Source organism: Salmo salar, chromosome 13 (assembly GCF_965601325.2).
Source record: "Salmo salar chromosome 13, fSalSal1, whole genome shotgun sequence".
NCBI classification, from domain to species: Eukaryota; Metazoa; Chordata; class Actinopteri; order Salmoniformes; family Salmonidae; genus Salmo; species Salmo salar.
In genome coordinates, this window is record NC_138303.1 from 59,479,123 (window position 1) to 59,497,320 (window position 18,198).

Genomic DNA, 18,198 nt, shown 5'->3' on the forward strand with positions numbered 1-18,198 from the left:
CTCCACCAATCAGGTCTTTACGGTAGAGTGGCCAGACGGAAGCAACTCCTCAGTAAAAGGCACATGACAGCCCGCTTGGAGTTTGCCAAAAGGCACCTAAAGAACTCTCAGACCATGAGAAATAAGATTATCTGGTCTGATGATACCAAGATTGAACTATTTGGCCTGAATGCCAAGCGTCACGTCTGGAGGAAATCTGGCACCATCCCTATGGTAAAGCATGGTGGTGGGAGCATCATGCTGTGGGGATGTTTTCAGCGGCAGGGACTGTGAGACTGGTCAGGATCGAGGGAAAGATGAAGGGAGCAAAGTACAGAGAGATCAATGATGAAAACTTGCTCCAGAACACTCTGAACCTCAGACTTGGGTGAAGGTTCACCTTCCAATAGGTCAATGACCCTAAGCCCATAGTCAAGACAAGACAGCAGTGGCTTTGGGACAAGTCTCTGAATGTCGTTGAGTGGCCCAGCCAGAGCCTGGACTTGAACCCAATCGAACATCTCTGCAGAGACCTTAAAATAGCTGTGCAGCGATGCTCCCCATCCAACCTGACAGAGCTTGAGAGGATCTGCAGAGAAGAACGGGAGAAACTCCCCAAATACAGGTTTGCCAAGCTTGAAGCTTCATACCAAGAAGACTTGAGGCTGTAATCGCTCCCAAATATTTCTCATCAAAGTACTGGGTAAAGAGTATGAATACTTATGTAAATGTGATATTTCAGTTTTTATTTTTAATACATTTGCAAAAAATGTATAAAAACCTGTTTTTGCTTTGTCATTATGGGGTATTGTGTGTAGATTGGTGAGGAAAGAAAATGTCTTGAGATGTTACAATTTACAGCTATTGTTTTTTCAGCGTAGCTATGTATTTATTTTTCATGGGTTTAAATGGAGGTGTTAAGTCTCTGCTTTCCAAAAAATGGGATGAATTCACAAGACATTGATGGGCTCAACCAAACTGGCCTCTTTTCACCTAATGTGTTAAATGTGTTCGTTATACTGCCAGAGCCAATGGGGGTCACCTTAGAGACCGCTGCCTTATGTACATAGTCATTGAACACTGGTCACTTTAATAACCTAGACTACTGCTGTACACATATTTTCTATTCATAAAGATGAAGTCAGAAGTTTACATACACTTAGGTTGGAGTCATTAAAACTTGTTTTTCAACCAATGTCTTGTTAACAAACTATAGTTTTGGCAAGTCGGTTAGGACATCTACTTTGTGCATGACACAAGTAATTTTACCAACAATTGTTTATAGACAGATTATTTCACTTATCATTCACTGTATCACAATTCCAGTGTGTCAGAAGTTTACATACAATAAGTTGACTGTGCCTTTAAACAGCTTGGAAAATTCCAGAAAATTATGAAATATCTTTAGAGGCCTCTGATAGGCTAATTGACACCATTTCAGTCAATTGGAGGTGTACCTGTGGATGTATTTCAAGGCCTACCTTCAAACTCAGTGCCTCTTTGCTTGACATCATGGTAAAATCAAAAGTAGTAGACCTCCACAAGTCTGATTCATCCTTGGGAGCAATTTCCAAACGCCTGAAAGTACCACATTCATCTTTACAAACAATGGTACGCAAGTATAAACACCATGGGACCACGCAGCGTCATACCACTCAGGAAGGAGACGCGTTCTGTCTCCTAGAGATGAACGTACTTTGGTGTGAAAAGTGCAAATCACTCCCAGAACAACAGCAAAGGTACAAAAGTATCTATATCCACAGTAAAACTAGTCCTATATCGACATAACCTGAAAGGCCGCTCAGCAAGGAAGAAGCCAATGCTCCAAAACCGCCATAAAAAACCCAGACTATGGTTTACAACTGCACATTGGGGACAAAGATCGCACTTTTTGGAGTAATGTCCTCTGGTCTGATGAAACAAAAATAGAACTGTTTGGCCATAATGACCATCGTTATGTTTGGAGGAAAAAGGGGGAGGCTTGCAAGCCGAAGAACACCATCCCAACCGTGAAGCACGGGGGTGGCAGCATCATGTTGTGTGGGTGTTTTGCTGCAGGAGGGACTGGTGCACTTCACAAAATAGATGGCTTCATGAGGGAGGAAAATTATGTGGATATATTGAAGCAACATCTCAAGACATCAGTCAGGAAGTTAAAGCTTGGTCGCAAATGGGTCTTCCAAATGGACAATGACCCCAAGCATACTTCCAAAGTTGTGGCAAAATGGCTTAAGGACAACACAGTCAAGGTACTGGAGTGGCCATCACAAAGCCCTGACCTCAATCCTATAGAAAATTTGTGGGCAGAACTGAAAAAGCGTGTGCAAGCAAGGAGGCCTACAAACCTGACTCAGTTACACCAGCTCTGACAGGAGGAATGGGCCAAAATTCACCCAACTTATTGTGGGAAGCTTGTGGAAGGTTACCCAAAACATTTGACCCAAGTAAAAAAATGTAAAGGCAATGTTACCAAATATTAATTGAGTGTATGTAAACTTCTGACCCACTGGGAATGTGATGATAGAAATAAAAGCTGAAATAAATAATTCTCTCTACTATTATTCTGACATTTCACATTCTTAAAATAAAGTGGCAATCCTAACTGACCTAAGACAGGGAATTTTTACTAGGATAAAATTTCAGGAATTGTGAAAAACTGAGTTTAAATGTATTTGGTTAAGGTGTATGTAAACTTCCGACTTGAACTGTATTTTGTCCATAAAACGTAACACACCATCATATACATATATACAGTGGGAAGAAAAAGTATGTGAAGCCTTTAGAATTACCTGGATATCTGCATAAATTGGTCATAAAAATTGTATCTGATCTTCATCTAAGTAACAACAATCGACAAACACAGTCTGCTTATAACACACAAACAATTATAATTTGTAACGTCTTTATTGAACACACCGTGTAAACACTGATACGTTCAGACAAGAGTGCTCTGAAATCCGTGTAGATAGTAGGCTGGACACATTACATTTTTAACAACGTTTTAACAACGTTCTTTTCTGATAAAAACGAGTTCTTTGCATCAGCCGTGGAGCCCAGTTTCATAATTTGACCATATTTCCCAGCTGCTTGTGGTCGTTTTGAAGTAATTGCGAAATAACAGGCCTTTATTTTAGTGCATTTTACACCATGCCAGCTCCTATTAGTTCTATTGACCACAATGGTACCAACTCGCCTTCCGAACATTCTATTCCCAGCTTTTTGTTCAACGTCACAATGCCTGCTTCGCTATTGTTGGCAATGAGACCTGCTCACATTGTTGTATAGTTACATTTTAAACAACTAAAATATTATTGGAACTCTGCGGTCTTCCCATTGTTTCCTATGTTGGAAATATGGGCATGTCTGCTAATTTCGCCAAATATCTCGCAATGTGTATATTTTGATTTTTTTCAAGTCAGGTGTAACCGATGTAAAATGGCTAGCTAGTCAGCGGGGTGCGCGCTAATAGCGTTTCGATTGAGACCTTTGAGACCTTTTATTTTTTATTTATTTATTTCACCATTATTTAACCAGGTAGGCAAGTTGAGAACAAGTTCTCATTTACAACTGCGACCTGGCCAAGATAAAGCAAAGCAGTTCGACACATATAACAACACAGAGTTACACATGGAGTAAAACAAACATACAGTCAATAATACAGTAGAAAAATAAGTCTATATACAATGTGAGCAAATGAGGTGAGATACATTTACATTTTAGTCATTTAGCAGACGCTCTTATCCAGAGCGACTTACAGAGATAAGGGAGGTAAAGGCAATAAATAGGCCATGGTGGCGAAGTAAATACAATATAGCAATTAAAACACTGGAATGGTAGATTTGACAGTAGATGAGTGTGCAAAGTAGAAATACTGGGGTGCAAAGGAGCTAAATAAATATATACAGTAGGGGAAGGTGTAGTTGTTTGGGCTATTTATAGATGGGATATGTACAAGTGCAGTGATCTGTGAGCTGCTCTGACAGCTGGTGCTTAAAGCTAGTGTGGGAGATAAGTGTTTCCAGTTTCAGATATTTTTGTAGTTCGTTCCAGTCATTGGCAGCAGAGAACTGGAAGGAGTGGTGGCCAAAGGAGGAATTGGCTACCTTGAATTTCTACCTTGAAGTAGAGCCGTGGCTTTCGTGGAGCGATGGGTAATACTGCTTCGAGGGTGGCTGTTGTCAATGTGTGCAGAGGGTCCCTGGGGCGAGGAGAGGGACGGAAGCAAACCATTTTAATCAGGAGAATCTCCTCTTTGTAATCATGTAAGTCTGGGCAGCGAGCTCGCTAGATCAGAAATAGTCTGAAGTTTTTTTTATTTTTTCCCTAATTTTTCATTACGCAGACATAAGCACAGTTGACACAATCGAGGTGCGGATGTTTACTTTCTACACAAGTTTTTTTTCTTCCAGTTTCGTCCGACGAACAGATTGTAGTGGTAAAATAAAAAGGGATACATTTTTTTATGGAATTCTAAGCATCACTCCAGTCAAAACAGGCTCTGCGAACGTTCGATTCCATTAATTTGCTATGGGCTCGCGCTAGTGTTCCAGTTTAGCCAACGTTCTTAAGCCGTTTTTCAGCCTCGGGTGAATTTTGACTCGTTGCTGGACAATTTATGAAAGCACCCGAATGTCCATTGAGAAAGCACAACGACTATACCATTTAGCTAAGCATGACAAGAATAATCAAGTCAATAAACATTGGGTAGTTAGATAGCCTATAGTTAATATACTGGCCAGTTTGATGTATAACTACTGTTAGGTAGCTAGCTAACATACCAGTACATACTGCTGTAATGATATGCTATGTGGTTCGTAAGGACAGCGTAGCTAACAAATTGCCAGCCAACATAAAATGTAAGGTAAGTTATTTGAAAAGTCATTACTTTTTTACATTGAGTAGCAAGCTACCCCTTGGTCTTTAGGGCAAATCTGGTGTAGGAGGGGGGTTTTCACACCTAGCTCGGCTAGTAGACTATTCATTAGTGAAGGTTGAATAGTCTATTGTTCAGCTATTAGCCCCCCTCCACGCGTCATCATTCTGCTCCTGAGTGGCTCGCTTGTGGGTGTGCTGGCAGGATATGGCAGCAATTTTGGTTGTGCGTCAATAATTCTGCATACAGTAGCACGTTTGTATGAAGGTGTGGTTATTCACAGGCAAATTGTTACATGCTGTGGAGGTACATTTGTGTCTTTTTGTCGAGAGCAAAACTTTTTTTTTTTAAATCAAAAATAATTGTTCTGAAAGTAACTTTTTTCCGACACAAAGGAAGTCAAAGCGGACACCTACGAGATGGCATCTCTAAGCAGCACTGGGCTGTATTGACATATCCTAAAAATGACTTCTGCTGCTTTAGATTGAACGGTCATATTTCAGGTATTGTTTTCATATCTATAAAAATAAGCTGTTTTCTTTACTTTCAGAGAGCGAGCTGATCAAGGGGTCGAAAATGTAGATATTGCCAGATGTTCACTGTCCGAGGATCAGGCCGTGGAAGCTTTTTTGCTGGCAAAGTGTCCATAACCAGAGGTAATTAAACTGTTCTGTGTTCTTTTTCTCCATCTTTGCCTGTCTTGTTGTACATGGAATCTGTCTCACATGCATTAATTAAAAAACCCTTAAGATGTCAGCTGCTAATTTTCAGATTTACACCACATAAACACAGCCATTTTCACTGGACTATCTGTTGTTATCTGTTGCTGCCAAGTCATGATTTCCCTGGGGGTTAGCCTTGCAATAATCATGTGGTGAGACACATAGCCCTCTATATTTAAATGTTCCAGGTACACTCCGATAGGTGTCTGCATCACATACAGTATCTTCTATTGACATTATCTTCTTTTATTTGTCCTCATGTGTCCGTTTTCAGTATAAAGTACTCTGTAGCCACTTAGTGTGGACACCAGGTGAGACCACACACAATAACAGTCTCTCTTCTTCACTTCATCCCTCTCCCCCTTCTCCCTAAATCCTCTAGGTTATACCAGCTGTTTTGGTGAACCCCTCCCGCCTCTGAACTGGCTGACACAGAGGCCACAGCATGTCACTTGGTCAGGTCAACAGGAAGCATTATTAAAGAGATGCTTTACATTGAAATACAGACAGAGATGTAGTAGTCCCAGAGTGACTGACCTTGTTAGAATAAAACAAAACAAGGCTTAGTCATGCACTCTCTCTATCCATCAGTCACTCGTCTGCAGGTATGTTTTGATGTGAGAGAGGAAGCCAGTCCCATCATCGCCACCTCACCCGCTCTTAAGATAACCTTCGGGCCAACTGGGGGCCCAAGGCTGGTTAGGAGACACAGCTGAGAGAATATTAGGGTAGCACTGTAATTCATTAATCATATGCTGTCTGCTGCTGTTCTAACCTCTTTCCCTTTCTGTCTTCTACACCTTTCTCCCCACCTCATCTTTCTTCCTCATTTTATAATGTGCATTGAAGTACAGATTGAACTTGTATTTATAATACTACAATTATCATAATTATAATGCATTTATTATGTATTTATAACACTTGGATAATGAACCTCTTTCAATAAAGTGTTTCACATTCTCCACTGGTTGAAAATAAGTATCTTATTGAAATACTATCCGGTGTCCTCAGATTAATGCAGATGAAGGGAGTTAGATATGCATAGTTTTTTTTCTGTATATATGATTTACAAATCAATCATGTTTCTAGTCTATAGCATAGTTACAATGTGTAATCATTGATGTCCCAGGAGCAGTAAACACTGTTGAAGTGTATAATTGTAATACATACATGCAGACACAGCATCATTCAAATAATGGAGTTTGATATGACTGAAAAAGAATGTCTCAGAGATTCATACCTGAACCTCACCTTTATTTGCCAAGGAAGAGTACATGATTAGTGATTATATTCAATGTACAGGCTACAATGTAGGAATCTCATCCGTGGAAATAACTACACTACATGTATATAGGACTTGCATCCTTGGCACAATAAAGTTATTATATTCAACTCTATCCATATGTAACAGTAAAGCTTCCCTCCCTCTCCTCGCCCCTACCTGGGTTCGAACCAGGGACCTTCTGCACACATCAAAAACAGCCACCCTCGAAGTATCGTTACCCATCGCTCCACAAAAGGTGAGGCTTTTGCAGAGCAAGGGGAACAACTACTACAAGGTCTCAGAGCGAGTGACGTCACTGATTGAAACGCTATTAGCGATCACCCCGCGAACTAGCTAGCCATTTCACACCGGTTACACATAGGCTTCATTAATGCCATTCAGACTTGAAGTTAATACAACAACTATGATAGCTGAGGTTCATAGATTGGTATGAATATTAGTCCAGAACCTAACGTTTTAGGGTCCATACACAGATCGGCTACATACTGTAGCTAGCTACACATCCATAGGCATACAGTTATTTTCATCCTCCACTACACAATGGGCAAGTAAATAGTTACCTATGTTACTTCAGCTGCATTGCAAAGAAAGCTTACACAATTGTACATTCAATTTGCAGTAAATGTTTTAGCTAGCTAGATTCTTTACATCCACTGTTTCACAAGACAACAGCCTGATTTTCTGGTTTTTCTGGAGTCCCTAAAACATTAAACAACACGAATTACAAATTCATTCTCCCAACACTAGCTAGCTGGCAAACGTTAGGTAGTCAGATAACTTTCTAAATTGCGATTTTCCTAAATGAACTTTATGACAAAAAATATGCACAAACGTTTTTCTCTACATTAACTAACATATTCCTCTCAATTGTACATTTTGTCAGCCATCTGCACCCAGGGACGGGTGACTCGCGTTAAAATTCGTCATTGGAACCACACATTATGATTGGTCATATAAAACTTTTGGACCCAAATGCATAATGAGTGCTCTAACCCCCCCTTGTGGTGGTCTGGAGGGTTGAATCCGTGACGATGGGTACCGCTATGTCCCGCGGTGCAAGCTCGCAACTTTTAGAGGAGGAACCACTGTACATGACCAATACATTTGATTTGATTTAGAACACAGTTTAAAGGACTCCACTCCTGCTTCATAAAACAAACAAAGACTGACTGCAGAGCAGATGAATGCCGGTAAGATCAGGGAGGAGATCCTCCTATCGCTGAGTGCTTTTAAATGGGCCCAGCTAACATTGCGTTCCGCTAACATGCCAGAGGCGTCGGGCAGCTAGTGGCTGGCCAGGTGAGAGAGGCGACCGCATGGGGAGCGGGCAGCGGTGGGCACCAGTGGGTAGCGGCGATCACTGCGCCGGACCAGCAAGGGGGTAGGAGTGCGGACCAATTAGGAGGTCACCTGTTGGGCTTGTCTAAAAGCACTACCTCCCAGCCAGGCACTGCTGTGCCACTGAGCTCTAATCATGGCTGCGGGCCCAGCAGATGGTGGCGGGGGAGAAATGGATCGGGAAGTGAGGGGGAGTGAGAGGGCAAACGTGGTGTCTATTTTGTTTACCGCCTGACTTTAATTGTGACGCTGATGTGAGCTGGCGGCGGCATGCCGCGACTGCATGTACATGTATGCTAATAGGTGACAGCATTCCGAACCTGTTTACGTCTGCCTGCCCTGGAAAACAATTATCTGGTTTGGATTGCATTGGAATTCCTGCTGTTGCCCATCAGCTGTGTAATGGGTGAAATATACAGTATGTGCAAACATCTAATGCAATGTATTTTCTGAATTTCAGGTAATGGTAGGCTTATATACATGCGGTTAATGTAAAGAACAAATGGAATCACTTTGTCATCATCGTCTAGTCATTACATGATCTAAATGAAGACAGAAAGGAGACTCTTTCTCCATAAAGCTCTAGTCAACTCAGAATTTCTTGTTTACATCCCAGGAGGTATCTTCTGTTTTTTGCCCATCAGAGAGGCACCAGAAAGTAAAGCCAAAGTAAACTGTCCAAGGCCAGAACAAAGAGGGGCTGTGGGTTAGTGTGAAACAACCTTCTCTAGAGATCAGTGAGTCGAAACTCCTGCCTTCTGGACCAGAAGAGCTCCCAGAAGCTTGTTTGTAATTGACTGAAAGACCCCTATAGCCCTCCCTGTTACTTACTGACGACTTATATAACAGACTTGAGCCATAATAAGGGTTTTACCCTGTTTTACTGATCTTCTCAAAGGGGAATTCAAAGTTTCAATATTAACACGAACATCTGCCGGCCCTTGAGTGGGTGGAGGAAAATTAGGTTTGTTTTTCATAATTTGATTGAGTCCAACGTTGCTTGGTGTACAATGTGGCTGCTGAAAAAGGCCTGTTGCCAGGTTACTGAATATTACTTATGTGCCACATAGTCATAATACAACTTATGATGTATATACTGTATTCAATTTATTTGGTCTCTATAATTGTGCATGTGCACTCGAACTCGGAATGCAAATCAAATAACTCTGTAGTTAAAGTCCAGTGAGTGTATTAAGAAAACACTTATCTGTTGAATAGGTGGGTGGGTATGTAATTACTGTTTTGTTGTAAGGAGACTAGTGAGTTGGGGATATTACAGTGAGAGGATATTACAGTGAGGGAAAAAAGTATTTGAACCCCTGCTGATTTTGTACGTTTGCCCACTGACAAAGAAATGATCAGTCTATAATTTTAATGGTAGGTTTATTTGAACAGTGAGAGAAAGAATAACAACAACAAAAAATCCAGAAAAACACATGTCAAAAATGTTCTAAATTGATTTGCAATTTAATGAGGGAAATAAGTATTTGACCCCCTCTCAATCAGAAAGATTTCTGGCTCCCAGGTGTCTTTTATACAAGTAACGAGCTGAGATTAGGAGCACACTCTTAAAGGGAGTGCTCCTAATCTCAGCTTGTTACCTGTATAAAAGACACCTGTCCACAGAAGCAATCAATAAATCAGATTCCAAACTCTCCACCATGGCCAAGACCAAAGAGCTCTCCAAGGATGTCAGGGACAAGATTGTAGACCTACACAAGGCTGGAATGGGCTACAAGACCATCGTCAAGCAGCTTGGTGAGAAGGTAACAACAGTTGGTGCGATTATTCGCAAATGGAAGAAACACAAAAGAACTGTCAATCTCCCTCGGCCTGGGGCTCCATGCAAGATTTCACCTCGTGGAGTTGCAATGATAATGAGAACGTTGAGGAATCAGCCCAGAACTACACAGGAGGATCTTGTCAATGATCTCAAGGCAGCTGGGACCATAGTCACCAAGAAAACAATTGGTAACACACTACGCCATGAAGGACTGAAATACTGCAGTGCCCACAAGGTCCCCCTGCTCAAGAAAGCACATATACATGCCCTTCTGAAGTTTGCCAATGAACATCTGAATGATTCAGAGGACAACTGGGTGAAAGTGTTGTGGTCAGATGAGACCAAAATGGAGCTCTTTGGCATCAACTCAACTCGCCGTGTTTGGAGGAGGAGGAATGCTGCCTATGACCCCAAGAACACCCTCCCCACCGTCAAACATGGAGGTGGAAACATTATGCTTTGGGGGTGTTTTTCTGCTAAGGGGACAGGACAACTTCACCGCATCAAAGGGACGATGGATGGGGCCATGTACCGTCAAATCTTGGGTGAGAACCTCCTTCCCTCAGCCAGGGCATTGAAAATGGGTCGTGGATGGGTATTCCAGTATGACAATGACCCAAAACACACGGCCAAGGCAACAAAGGAGTGGCTCAGAAGAAGCACATTAAGGTCCTGGAGTGGCCTAGCCAGTCTCCAGACCTTAATCCCATAGAAAATCTGTGGAGGGAGCTGAAGGTTTGAGTTGCCAAACGTCAGTCTCGAAACCTTAATGACTTGGAGAAGATCTGCAAAGAGGAGTGGGACAAAATCCCTCCTGAGATGTGTGCAAACCTGGTGGCCAACTACAAGAAACGTCTGACCTCTGTGATTGCCAACAAGGGTTTTGCCACCAAGTACTAAGTCATGTTTTGCAGAGGGGTCAAATACTTATTTCCCTCATTAAAATGCAAATCAATTTATAACATTTTTGACACGCGTTTTTCTAGATTTTTTTGTTGTTATTCTGTCTCTCACTGTTCAAATAAACCTACCATTAAAATTATAGACTGATCATTTCTTTGTCAGTGTGGAAATGTACAAAATCAGCAGGGGATCATATATTTTTTCCCCTCACTGTATTAGGTTCGGCTGCGTCCTGATTAAAACCTATCCCCCCCTCCAATTGTTAGGATCGTATAGAGATAGTACCAAATGCCCACTTCTTACATTCCACAGATAACAGAGGAAATTAGTTTACCCTGAAAGCCATCTGAATTCCGGATACTCACATCTCCTGTATAATGGATATCATAATCAACATTTAGCTTAGCTTTGTTTCAGTACTACTATCACTTACTAATTTTCTCTGAAACCGGATACCCAATACCTTTATACCAACTCAGGATAGCACATCTTTCATAACGATCGATCAGAATAGTTGCCTGACAACTCACACTGAATTCTTCTGCTGCTCTATTGATCGCTACATACTTCATTCTGAATCTGCCATCCTTTTTTTCTCTCTCATCTTATTCAATTGTTACCATGCACTTGCAACAAAGATAGCTCAGATGTGCGATTGACTTCTGTATTTTTAATCCGCCATCATTAAAAGTTTTTTGTGGTGACGTCGTGTGTGGTGAAAACAAAGTCATCAGCGATTGGATCGTCTTTAACCAAGCGGAGTATCAAAGCCAATTACGTACTTTGAAAACGCTGCTTCACCCACGTGTGTTCTGGCTCTGGCCCAACCCATCTGTTTCTGGGACCAATCAGACAGTCCGAATTTCTTTGCATTCTAGAAGAGTCAGGGAGGGAGTCAAATCCAGACTCTTGGTGTGACGTTTGGCTGGAGCAATGAGTCTGGGTAGCCAGGAAATCAGAATAGTGTATTCTGTTGACATCTAGTATCTCAGGAGGGTTGTGTCTCAGTGATGCAGATCTGGCCTATCTAGTCTCTGTCTCGCTCCTGCTTGCCTCTGGGGTCTTCATCACTCATCCAGAATCCAAGAACCTCCTGACAAGGTTATTGAAGGGTGCTACCCAAAGATTAAGCAGCTCCATCTATTCATCCATCCATTCCAAGAGTTCACCTAGAGGGAGTCATTATCATATCAGATTGCCATGCCAGAAATCAGAATGAATACATAACGGATATATGCTTCCAGAGATCTCTCATTTTCAGCTCTTTCTTTCCAGCCGCTCCAAACACAGCTGCCCAGTCTGGCAGACAGACATCCTCCTATCTGAATACGTATGGCCTCATACTCTGGGAGTAATGAAGTGGTCTAGCCAGAATCCAGGGAACTCTTTGTTCACTCAGACTTTTTGTTCTTCTAACTCCCTTTGCTTTGTCGAGGCGGGTTATAAAACCAAAAGTCTGATAGCAAGGCAAGGCAAGGTAGCCTAACCTTAAGAAGAGAGGACTGTTGCAACTTTGTAATGTAGAACAAATGGGAGAAAATGTGTTTTTCTGCGTTATTCGTCAGAGCAGAGGGGGTGCGGATAGCTAGGCATAGATTCATGGGATTAGCATGAGCGTCACTGCAGGTCAAGAGCACTGGCTTTTGTTTTGTGGCCGTCTTTCAAGTTGAGCAAAATCATGGCGCTCTCTAATGAAACATCTCCAGCCGAGGCTGACAGTAATGTAAAATTAAACAAAAGGGGTTTGGCACTTATCCCCATCCCTCCATCATCCTCTCATCCTTTCTTCATCCCTCAATCCCCCTCCCATCAACTCTCCACTCTCTCCATCCCTTAGTCTTTTACTTTCCTCTCTCCGTCCCTTTTCCCCATGAGCCCTAGACATATTTAGTCTGCAATTAAGGTGTGAATTGATGACAGGGAGTGAGTGTGTGGCTTTCTGTCTGTCCTGGACGTCCAGAGGGTGGGGTGGGGGTGGCGGGAGGGCCCTGCTCTGATGCAGTTGGCGGGTGCCCGGAGGGGCACAGATAAACACATCACACACTGCTTCTAATTGGCAGAAGACAGCTGCTGTCAACCAGAAAAACCAATCTGAAATCATCACGCCTTGCTTCCGGGCAGCCATGCCACACTTCACAATTACCCCTCATCATCACAAATGTGGAGAACATGAATTTTCTTTCCAAATTATAATATTTTTTTTTTTACAACTGAGCTCCGCTCGATTGTGTGACAGATACTACTCCCCGATATCATTAGTGTATTATCACTACTATTATTAGGGGAGAGTGGGGTAAGTTGAGCCATTTGTTACATTCACGACGTCAAGGGAAATATTGTATTCTTTCTAACAAAGATATCTACATATATTTCAGGATGTTGTTTATCCCTGGAAAATAAAATCTGAATTCATGTAGATATAACACTTTTGAAAACATAGCTTGTCCAAAAAAGTGGTATTTTGGTACATCTTACCCTGAGTATGGGGTAATTTGAGCATAGGGACATGTTCGTTTTCTATTTTGTCAGTAACCATGTTTCCAGCCACAGTTGTTATGGGAGTAAAGTCATACCATATGAAACAAAATCACGACAGCTGTGATGGAAACAGTAAGATTTGATACAATTTCTTATCAGGCAACAGATTATTTGTTCAAATGGTGAGATCTTTTTGTGTCAGTAAAAATATTTGTGCTGGAAATGGCGCAAATATTGATATGATAACCATCATATCAAAGTAAACTTGGAATCACGTGATGATATGGTGTGTGGTCCTCCCACTACAACTCGGGAAACCATGCAATTTATTAGGCTACAGATTAAATAAGTTATGATGAACTTCACAGGTTGGTGAAAGTGCACGGTGATGAGCTTGATGCTCCTTTCCAATGAATATTGAGGGTCTTATTCTTGTGACATGATGATCGATGCTTGACTGCCGTTTGACCCAAAAAATATTCTCGCTCTTATCCATAATAATCTCATCATGTAGACTATCCTACCTGCACAGCCTACACGCACTGTATCCTCGAGCTGTTGGCTACTTAGCTAGAGCGAATATGCCAAGACCAGAGTAGGCACATTTGCTATTTAATGCAACAGTTTTGTCTCAAAACTATCGATAGAGTTGAAAATGTGAAGGAAACACACTGAAATGTAGATTTGTTTGATGGAAATGCAGCACTGGTGGGAAAATGTGCGTATTTTCTTTATGCATATTTTAGAATATTGAGATTAACATCTTTTTCCAATTTTATGGAAACCTAGCTACAGTAACTCTTGATTGTCATTCAGTCAAAAAAATGTTATCCCTTGCTGCTGCTCGAATTGACTTATTCTCTTCTCTCACTTCCTTGGCTGCTTTCTCAAGACCCTCAAGGGGGGCTTGTTTTCCGCTTGCATACACATGGCATGATGCTGTTTGCTTTGTAACAATAAAAATGCACTTGAGTTCATTGCAAAAATACTATGCGTATTATGCATTTAACTGACAAAATGTAATCATAATTTGTATGTTGGACATTGGCTCAACTTATCCCAAGGCAAACATTTTGACTATTAGCCCACACAGTTACAATGATGCACTTTAATGCTATGTTTAGGACATCACATTTTAGCTTATACAGACCCCAACTGATGTATAAAACAATCTTAAAAATATTTACTTCGGTTTCGATACAAGCATCATGAAACCTATAACACAATAAATTCATTAGACTTTTTGAAAATCTGTATATTCTTTTTACCTAACTTGCTTACCATTCTTTTCATGTGGTTTCTTCCTTCACAGACTGTTCCTAAATATGTGGTTAAGTGATTCAATTTGTGTATGTTTTCCTAAAAACAAGGGGTGGCTCAACTAACCCTTTGGCTGAACTTACCCCACGCTCCCCTACTGGTGCAGTTATATGTTGGGAGGCCAGGGGAGGGAGGAGCTGGCAGGCAGGAAGCAGTGGAGCTAGGACTGACTTGGCCCTGGGCAGGGAATATGATGTTTGTTTAACATGAGCTTGGCCATAATGAGGGCAGTCGTGTTATGAGTTGTCTGACTTCCACAATACCCTCTGAGCGGAGTGTCTAAGCATGACCACTGGATGGCAGCAGAGTCACACACACACGCCCGCACGCCCGCCCGCACGCCCGCACGCACACACACACACACACACACACACACACACACACACACACACACACACACACACACACACACACACACACACACACACACACACACACACACACTGTCCCACTGTTTAAGTGGCAGAGCCATTCCCTGCTCTGTCTCTCTCTATCTCTGTCTTCATGCGGCAACTAGGCAGGCAGCAGGCACTGACTGGGTGCCTTTCAACTGTCTTCAAACAAACTCTATAAAGTGGAATGAAATGTTGAGTTCCTTGCAGGGGCGCCTTGTGAGTGCTTCATTTCAGACTGACAGATACAGGTGTCTGTACCGAGCGACCCTACTAATCTGACAGAAAAAAACAACTATCAAGAGAAGGAAAAGCCTATAGTGGTCAGAAAGTGCTATATGTCTGACTATAGTCTGGCATTTAAATGTGTCCACTCCTGAGGCAGAAGTGGACAAATTGAATAAAAAGAGAGAAAGTTGGCTTTGCACACTCATGACGGTAGTGAGTAGCGCGTCTTTACCTCATTGCCTTGTCTTCTTCTGTGAAAAGGTTGTCCCTTTATTCCCCTTTAAGGTTGGGATGTAAAGCTGTGCGGATGTAGCACTACCTCTATCTTTCACTCTTTCTCTCCCCCCCCCCCTGTTCTCTGGTTCTGCCTCTCTAATTCCTGGCTACGTGAACGGGGGATTAGATCAACCCGTAGAAATCAATGGCTGACAAAAAAAGGATAGGAAAGCAATAAGCAGGCGGTCACGTTTTAATCAGGGGTTGTTGAGGGTTGTTGGGGGGATTGAATGTAGAAGGGTAGCTGGAGGGAGGAGAGGGGGGAGTGAATAATCCCATGTCAAGGCAATCATGTTGAGGAAGGCAACGGGATGGTTGTGGGAGAGGGCCAACCCTGTGGCTCTCATGGAAGGACTGACTGACACACCAATCCTGGACCTGGCTGATCTGCAGAGGAGGACGTCACGTGTCTCTGGAATAGATTAGTGCGCTTGCACACCTCATTTTAAGCACTGAATGTCCTGCCATAAGGCCAGCTCTGCCAACAGTATTCCTATGGGGGGTGACCAAGCTGAGCTGCTGCTACTGCTGCGGCACAATTAGCCCACAGTGTCGTTCATATAAAATGTGGTTTTATTTTATGCAAACCTTTACCCAGCACAGTCCCTGAGTACATAGCATCCCCAGACAGCTTGGTATTGGAACGGTGCTTCTTCTTCTTCAAGTTGTAGTCACCATGAAGAGGATAGAAGATGGACACAGTGACATTACATTACATTACATTTAAGTCATTTAGCAGACGCTCTTATCCAGAGCGACTTACAAAATGGTGCATTCACCTTATGATATCCAGTGGAACAACCACTTTACAATAGTGCATCTAAATCTTTTAAGGGGGGGGGGTTAGAAGGATTACTTTATCCTATCCTAGGTATTCCTTAAAGAGGTGGGGTTTCAGGTGTCTCCGGAAGGTGGTGATTGACTCCGCTGTCCTGGCGTCGTGAGGGAGCTTGTTCCACCATTGGGGTGCCAGAGCAGCGAACAGTTTTGACTGGGCTGAGCGGGAACTGTGCTTCCTCAGAGGTAGGGGGGCCAGCAGGCCAGTGGTGGATGAACGCAGTGCCCTTGTTTGGGTGTAGGGCCTGATCAGAGCCTGAAGGTATGGAGGTGCCGTTCCCTTCACAGCTCCGTAGGCAATCACCATGGTCTTGTAGCGGATGCGAGCTTCAACTGGAAGCCAGTGGAGAGAGCGGAGGAGCGGGGTGACGTGAGAGAACTTGGGAAGGTTGAACACCAGACGGGCTGCGGCGTTCTGGATGAGTTGTAGGGGTTTAATGGCACAGGCAGGGAGCCCAGCCAACAGCGAGTTGCAGTAATCCAGACGGGAGATGACAAGTGCCTGGATTAGGACCTGCGCCGCTTCCTGTGTGAGGCAGGGTCGTACTCTGCGAATGTTGTAGAGCATGAACCTACAGGATCGGGTCACCGCCTTGATGTTAGTGGAGAACGACAGGGTGTTGTCCAGGATCACGCCAAGGTTCTTAGCACTCTGGGAGGAGGACACAAGGGAGTTGTCAACCGTGATGGCGAGATCATGGAACGGGCAGTCCTTCCCCGGGAGGAAGAGCAGCTCCGTCTTGCCGAGGTTCAGCTTGAGCTGGTGATCCGTCATCCACACTGATATGTCTGACAGACATGCAGAGATGCGATTTGCCGCCTGGTTATCAGAAGGGGGAAAGGAGAAGATTAATTGTGTGTCGTCTGCATAGCAATGATAGGAGAGACCATGTGAGGATATGACAGAGCCAAGTGACTTGGTGTATAGCGAGAATAGGAGAGGGCCTAGAACAGAGCCCTGGGGGACACCAGTGGTGAGAGCGCATGGTGCGGAGACAGATTCTTGCCACGCCACCTTGTAGGAGCGACCTGTCAGGTAGGACGCAATCCAAGCGTGGGCCGCGCCGGAGATGCCCAACTCGGAGAGGGTGGAGAGGAGGATCTGATGGTTCACAGTATCAAAGGCAGCAGATAGGTCTAGAAGGATGAGAGCAGAGGAGAGAGAGTTAGCTTTAGCATTGCGGAGAGCCTCCGTGACACAGAGAAGAGCAGTCTCAGTTGAATGCCCAGTCTTGAAACCTGACTGATTAGGATCAAGAACGTCATTCTGAGAGAGATAGCAGGAGAGCTGGCCAAGGACGGAACGTTCAAGAGTTTTGGAGAGAAAAGAAAGAAGGGATACTGGTCTGCAGTTGTTGACATCGGAGGGATCGAGTGTAGGTTTTTTCAGAAGGGGTGCAACTCTCGCTCTCTTGAAGACGGAAGGGACGTAGCCAGCGGTCAAGGATGAGTTGATGAGTGAGGTGAGGAAGGGGAGAAGGTCTCCGGAAATGGTCTGGAGAAGAGAGGAGGGGATAGGGTCAAGTGGGCAGGTTGTTGGGCGGCCGGCCGTCACAAGACGCGAGATTTCATCTCGAGAGAGAGGGGAGAAAGAGGTCAAAGCACAGGGTAGGGCAGTGTGAGCAGGACCAGCGGTGTCGTTTGACTTAGCAAACGAGGATCGGATATCGTCAACCTTCTTTTCAAAATGGTTGACGAAGTCATCCGCAGAGAGGGAGGAGGGGGGGGAGGGGGAGGAGGATTCAGGAGGGAGGAGAAGGTAGCAAAGAGCTTCCTAGGGTTAG

At 43.4% G+C, this 18,198-nt stretch overlaps 1 long non-coding RNA gene across 1 annotated transcript; it reads left to right on the forward strand.

Annotated features, from left to right (window-relative positions):
* Positions 1 to 3,952: 3,952 nt before the first annotated feature.
* Positions 3,953 to 6,538, forward strand: LOC106567607 (uncharacterized). The gene is made up of 3 exons (XR_001320108.3): positions 3,953 to 4,241; positions 5,403 to 5,508; positions 5,957 to 6,538. It is a non-coding gene; the product is annotated as an uncharacterized LOC106567607 (long non-coding RNA).
* Positions 6,539 to 18,198: the final 11,660 nt, after the last annotated feature.